Source organism: Theropithecus gelada, chromosome 6 (genome assembly GCF_003255815.1).
Source record: "Theropithecus gelada isolate Dixy chromosome 6, Tgel_1.0, whole genome shotgun sequence".
Classification (NCBI taxonomy): Eukaryota; Metazoa; Chordata; class Mammalia; order Primates; family Cercopithecidae; genus Theropithecus; species Theropithecus gelada.
The window spans coordinates 28,922,919-28,930,398 of record NC_037673.1 but is presented as its reverse complement, the minus strand read 5'-3'; the positions used below and the strand labels follow the sequence as shown (position 1 = coordinate 28,930,398).

At 35.7% G+C, this 7,480-nt stretch overlaps 1 pseudogene; it reads right to left on the bottom strand.

Annotated features, from left to right (window-relative positions):
- Nucleotides 1-2,386: 2,386 nt before the first annotated feature.
- On the bottom strand, nucleotides 2,387-6,989 carry LOC112626978 (annotated as a pseudogene).
- Nucleotides 6,990-7,480: the final 491 nt, after the last annotated feature.

Here is a 7,480-nt window from a genome sequence, read left to right as displayed (position 1 = left end):
AGTGTAAAGTTTTATATTTGTGCAGAAGTGTGTTGAAGGTGCAGTTCCAGTGATGTGAATACTTTGTGAAAGACTAAATGCATCAATCATTTGTTTGGCAAATCCTCTGTAGGATTGTATGTTTTTCCACTTCCATGAGCAATAGATAAGAATGTTTGTTATTTTCAGATTTAGTAACAGAGTGTGGTGTCAGATTTTTATGTTATTTTCAATATTATAGATAAGAAATAGAGAGTCAGTGAATTTTGAATTTGTAATTCTGGGAGGAAGACTTCCCATGTGATTTTAAGTGGTTTATATAGGAGGACTCACTCCCATTCGGTCTGCATTATGCGGAACCATCTCTTCCAGTATTTCCTCCATTTTTATTTTGAATTTTACATTATATATTTATATACATTACAAACATTATAATGTATATACACACAGTATAATATATATGCAATATATAATAAAGAATATATTAAAATATATAAATATTTTATAATGCATTATAATATGTACATGATAAACATTCTATTCCAGAAAGATTAGCCTTTTGAAATAAAAGTAGCAATGGTTTCATTAAGTTTTTACTTTTTTATTTGCTTGATATTTTCTACCATACACAACTATTACTGCTGTTTTTACATTGTTAACTTCCAGTTTTTCATTATAAAATCTATAAATACACACTTCTGGTCTGTTAGTATGAGAAGTCCAAAATAATCAGGTAGCAGATAGAACTTCAGGAAGAACCTTATGCTCTTCCTCTGTTACAAGTACTCTCATGACCACCATGCTACCAGAAATAGTTTATCCAACCTTTCCAGACCAAAAAATTGTGAGAATGGCATGATGTCTCTCTTACTTCTATCCTCTTCTTCCTGAATCTATCTTTTCTAGCCGAGATATAGTGCCCCAGAAGGCCGAGAGTTCACACACTGAAACTAGGAAATCCTTCTAATAAGGCCAGAAATCAATCCCTGCCTGCTGTGCTAGTTATGCCTTTAAGTGGCCATCTCAATGTTTCATTAGGTCAGCAGCTTCCTAATGATGTGATGTATGTTAAAACTAGTGGTTCCTGCAGTCACGTGCCCATTGATATGATCCTTCACTATGCAGTGGGTTCTTTGGGCCAAGATAATATAATGGGAGATACTGTATTTGATAAATTAGATACCCTGTGAGTCTTCAGATAGTAGTTCTGGCTGAGACGGTGTGGTCAGAGAAGGTCAGGCCATATAAGGATATGTATTAATCGCATTGAAGGCAAGCTGGTGCCTCCTTCAAGGAGAAAGATGAATGATGCAATCAACTTGCCCTTAAGTAACTGATTGGCATTCATGTAGAAAAAGTTATATTCACAACTGTTTCCTGTTGTTGATGGGTCAAACATTTAGCAGGTTACATAGCTGGAGAAGCTTTGGGGAAAACAATGGCATGGTTACGGCTTTCTTTCTAGTGTGAGCTAAACAGTACATTCAATATTAAGGAAAATGATGAAATACATGTATGCTATATTAATGGAGACATTCCACAGTAAAATATACTTTGAAATACTCACAGATTTTTCAAACATGTTGGAATTAGAAACTTGTAAAAGCTGCTGCAGTATATAATAGCTTTTCATTTGGATGTCTTAGCTGTGCCTTTTTGGTAGTTTATACATTAAATGTATCTTGTCTGCATTTTTTACGGCCTCTGATTTTTTTTTTTTTATTATGTAGGATTAGATGTCCACCAAGATTATTGTAAGTGAACCAGGACCTGATTTCAAATTCTGATTATGCACCCAATATTTGTCCACATATACTGCTCCCCAAAGTCAGCAAAACACTGCTTATTGAGCAGGCTTACCGTAATAGAAAAGTATGAGAATGCAGGACATTATTTTTATAAAGGCTATAAGTAAAAGCAGATTTCGGCTGTCTAGATATCTTATTCTAGAAAATACACGTTTAAGATTTTTCAGACAGGCCAGGTGCAGTGGCTCACACCTGTAATCCCACCAGTTTGGGAGGCTGAGGAGGGTGGATCACTTGAGGTCAGGAGTTCTAGACCAGCCTCACCAATATGGTGAAACTCCATCTCTACTTTGAAAATACAAAATTAGCCAGGTGTGGTGGCATGTGCCTGTAGAGCCAGCTATTTAGGATGCTGAGAGGGGAGAATTGTTTGAACTTGGGAGGCAGAGGTTGCAGTGAGCCAAGATCAGGTGGCTGCACTCCAGCCTGGGCAACACAGCGAGACTCTGTTTCAAAAAAAATATTTTTCAGATAATGATTCTTGCTCATATTTATCTCCTTCATTTCCCAATGAGATAATTTCCTTCACAGTGACGAGAGATGTCCCTTTTTTTTATGGAAAAATGGCTTGCTTTCTTCAACTGATCAGGACAAAGACATCACTTATTGGCCATGCTGGCCACAGCCTTCTTGGGCTGATATAATGGGAAGTTCACTGTTGGACTATTGTTGAGTATGTTCTGGGCCTCTTGAACACTGGTTCCTTCCAGGGAACCTTTAAGTCTAATGCCTGGAAGGCTTTGGTGATCCCATTGGCAATGAGAGTACAGTGGACGACACCACCAAAAATACTGACAAGGATGACTTCAACCTTAGGATCAGCTGTGAGCAATGTGAATGCTTGATATACTTCAGCTTCCTTTACAACACTTCCAAGATTCCAAGAAGTTGACTGGCTTCCCACTGTTATGGAAAATGGTATCACAAGTAGCCATGGTTAATCCAGCACCATTCACAAAGCAGGTAATGTTCCCATCCATTCCTATGTATTTTAGATCATGTCTGGCATCTTCATATTCAGTGAGCTCTGTATTTGTGCGTTTTCATGCTACTGTATATTACCTGAGACAGGGTAATTTATAAAAGACAGAAAGGAAAGAGGTTTATAGTTCTGCATAGCTGGGGAGGCCTCAGGAAACTGACAATCATGTCAGTAGGTGAAGGGGAAGCAAGGCAGTTCTTATATAGTGGCAAGAGAGAAAGAAGGAGGAAGTGCCACACTTTTAAGTCATCAAATCTCGTGAGAACTCACTCACTATCACAAAACAGCACGGGGCAGCCCCCGCCCCCACAATTCAATCACCTCCCACCAAGTCCCTTCCTTGACATGTGGGGATCACAATTTAAGATAAGATTTGGGTGAAGTCACAGAACCAAACCATATCAGGCTCATTCTCCGATTTGTCATCCATAGCAGATATGTCCTGTTGTCAGAATCCTGCATTGTCATGAAAGTTTACGGTGGCATTAAAGCAGACAACTTGTCTTTCTCAAATTTCACCAGAGGGATTCACTATCACCTGAGTAGCATCAATTTTTAGGAAGAGATTATACAGTTTCTTAATTTGATCTGCAACCTGATTTTTCAAAGACCCAAGGAAGCCTAGATTTTCTGCCATCTGCTCAACTCTGAACTCGGCTGTCCTTTATCCCTTGAAAAATTTGCTCCTTAAAAATAAATTCTGAATTTGAAGCATCCACCTCTTCAATTTCAATGGCCCCTGGGGCCTGCCCACCAGCATGGGGCCATTGCAGGACCTGTCCATCAGAATCACCAGGTAAGTTTTCTGGAAGTGTCCAAGGTTTCAGTAACCATCAGCTTATTAACTTTCACATCTTCTTTTGGAGTTTGGTTTATTGCCCCAAACATACCCAATCATGTTTAGCCAGCTTTCCCACAACTTTAGGTTCTTTTGTTAAGTGAACACCTCCTTTCAAACCACAATTAAAGACACCCTTTCCTTTTCCTCCGGCTAAGATCTGGGCTTTTAATTAAAACAATTTATTTTGCTTTTAGTCTCTTGGTAACCTCAAGTGCTTCATTCACAGTGTCTGCTACAAGGAATATTTGAACTCTCACTCTGTTGTCAGAGATCAGTTTCTCACTCTGGTGTTCCTGGAGGGTCTGCCATCTTCTGGAAGTTAATTGAAGTGCCTGGACCTGGCTACCAAGATCCAGAGTGGAGCGCTAGGTCTCTCAGAAGTTTCCTGGCTTGCGCGCTACCAGGAAAATGTCATTTTAAACAGAAAACCCAAAGTGGCATATTGGGACTTGGATTATTATTTTTAGTTCTCATAGATGAGTGCTCTCTAGATATTAGCTTTTATTATCTGGATTATTCTTTATATAATAATTATTCCTTAATTAGAACTATGAGTGCTATACAGAGAGTGAAATTGATAAATTCACTGTCTAAAATATATCTATCTATAAAATATATAGTTAAATATATATTTATTTAAAGGGCTTGACTGAAATAGTGAGTGTTATAGCTATTATTACTATTAGAATGTATATTCATTTATTTCATATAGTAATAACACAAGTATACTATCACTATCCTCTCCACAAAAAACTGAGAAATTACAACCCAAGGTCAAAGCTAATAGTGAGTTTTGCTGCTGGAAACAAAGTATTGTATGTTAAAAAATACTTTCTCTTAAAGAATGTAGTGAGCTTCCAAGTATTCCATTCCCAGTAAAATCCAAGAATATATTTTGCAAATAACAGGAGTCAAATATGAGGATTGGTTCATATCTCAGTGTGGAATTCCTCTTTGAAAAACGTGGTACCGCTTTTTTGTCTGAATGTTATTATTGTTATATTGAGTATTTAGGCAAAAGCACCAATTAAAATCTAGTCCCCTTATCAAAAAATCAGCTTTCACGACACTTGCTCTCTTAATGGTCAATACATTACATAATATTTTTCTGATAAACAGAATACGTTGTGACTATATATGCTTCGATATTGTTTATTCAGAGTCTTTATTTATAAAAAGTTGGTGTATTATCAGTTGCCACCAATCTGTGAAACATCAATTCCTATTACCATCCTCAAGCTGGACATATATTTTCTATGTCCAAAAATAGAAGACATTTGTAATGACATTGCAAGATCTACTAGGTAATGGTATTGACACATCGTTATCAATTTAGCATTAATGTGTCTAAATGGAGCACCTATTCTTCAATAATACATATTGAGGTTAAAAGATTATCTAAGAGATAGTAATTTAACCCCTAGGAATTATTCTAGCGGTAATTATTTCAGGTTCAATGGGACCCTGGTGGAAAAGCCACTTTTGTCCAGGAATTATTTTTTAGTTCCTCTGCTTGTATATCTCATCAAAAATAAAATATTTAAAATTTAATTTAGTTAAACAAGTATTTACAGGAATTAATCTAAGAGATTTTCCATGTGGCTAAGGGAGAAATGAATGCTTTAAGTTGAATGGCTCACTGCAGTAATAAAGACATTATTACATTATTTTACTATGAATAAAAACACAGTTATAATTGGGTTCAAGATATCATATAGAGAAGATTATCTCTAATAAATCAGAAACTAATTATATGTCTTTTAATCTAGGATATAATTGTTAATTACAAGGAAGCGAAAATTAGCTATGCTCTGTAATTATTAGATTTTGAGATAAATAATAATATGGTTTTACAATTTGCAATGGATGTTGGAAGACCATAGTCTAGACCGGTATATAGACAAGAAATATAAGCGAAATATAAGCTTAAAATTATATATATATATATATCTCAAGATTAGCTGTTATACTTGGACATTAAACTCAGAATTCTCATTTGCATCTTCTTACGTCTCAGGCCTAATTGTGGCTTTACCCTGTTAGATACTAATTTATACATGAGAAAAAAAAATGGGCTTAGAGTTGTTTAGTAACTTGACAAGTTTCCTCAGTAGTATGGCAGAGGACTGATGCTCTTGAGAGAGGTTTGCCTTAGTAGCCCTGATTCCAAGTTGGTGGACTTGATGTTACATTTTACTCTTGCTTACTCAGAGCTTCCAAACTGCTTCTCTCCTGAACATATCAATCCCTTGGGAGTCTAAAACTTCTTCTTAAATTTTAGCTTTCTTAGTTTTTCACTCCTTTTTTTTATTTTTAAGAATGCATATACCTTTGCCTGTTTCCACACTTTGCACATATCAGATTTTTCCAGTTCTATGTCCTATTTCATCCCAGCTGACAATTAAAAATTTATAAATTCAGTCTCTAAAATTACCATCTTAATTTTAACTCTTCAGATTAATTCTCGACCACTCTCTACCCTGTTATTTACCCCAGGAAGCTGATATATGTATATTACATCAATGGTCTGCCTTGACTTTTTCTAAGAAGTGCTGCCACAAAGGAATCCAACATTGGCAGGAAAGAGGAGGGTGAGATGAGGATGTTTAACCCTTGACTGCCTCCTGGCCAAGTTACTGGGATTGGTTGTGTTCCAGCCGATAGTCACAGATCCTCTTAAGGAAGACTTTCTATTGACTCTACTTTCCATTCTGAAACTATTTTTTGCTCTATTCAACCCCTGTCATCTTTAGGGGCTAAGATACACAAAACCTGTTACCACTGTGTTATCTTTCATTATTTTCCTGTATCTACTTCTAATTGTGTAAATGATAGTTGTTTTTTTTTTTTAATCCTTAAATTATCCTAAAATGTGTGTGCCATCTGTTTTGCTGGGACCATGACTTAAGTACACAGTCAGCAATTTGTCCAAAGAAACTAAAAAATAATTATAAATTGTGGCATTGTTCTCAATTTAAAACACCAATAAGTATTTAAAGACTATACTATGTGAAATGAACAAATGGATAATTGTGTCTTGTCTGAAAAATAATGTATTAATGGCAGAAGAATGTTGAATAGGAAATTGGCTCCCAGGCACATAGAACTCACTTGTAAAAAAAGTGGGTAGAAGATATTTACTTATCCAATTAATACATATTAATATTAATTAGAAATATTCAAATTCATACAGGTTCCCTGGCCTGCGTCCTAGCTTTTCTCATAATTAGTTCTTAAGCTATGATCTCAAGAATGTGGAGCATATAAGAGTGAGAGAAGGTTATCAAAAATCAATTTATGTTCATAATTAGTAAAACATTGAGATGATAAATGAAAGATCTCTACAGGCACAATGAAACCCTTACTCTTCTGGAGCCATTTTATGAAGATTTTTAAAAACTATTCTTAACCAACATCTGATGACTTACAATATTTTACTAGTAACTATAAACATAAAAGAATAGCAAATTAGCCTTCTGTCAAAAAGTAAACTCAGAAATCTAAGTGTGATTTATTGTTTCATTTGTGTTCATTGCATTTACAAGGGCTAAATGTAAATGGGCTACTTTGGGACACTAAACAAACCTGATTTAATCCTCATGTTCTACCTGCAGCACAATTGTGAGCCCATCTGACTGACATGTTGATTTCCTCTCCACAAGGGTGATATAATTAATGTGACCTTTTGATAAGGTGGCAGATATAGGGGTGAGACAAGTGCTCTCTAGAGAGCTATTAGCAGCTTCTGAGCAATTTGCTAATAGTAGAGCTACCTTTATTAAAATCATCAGTTAAGAAGATAATTGACAGCCGTAATAATGAGCATGTACAGCAAAGGGAGAGAGCATCAAGGGATGTAAAGCTATTAAT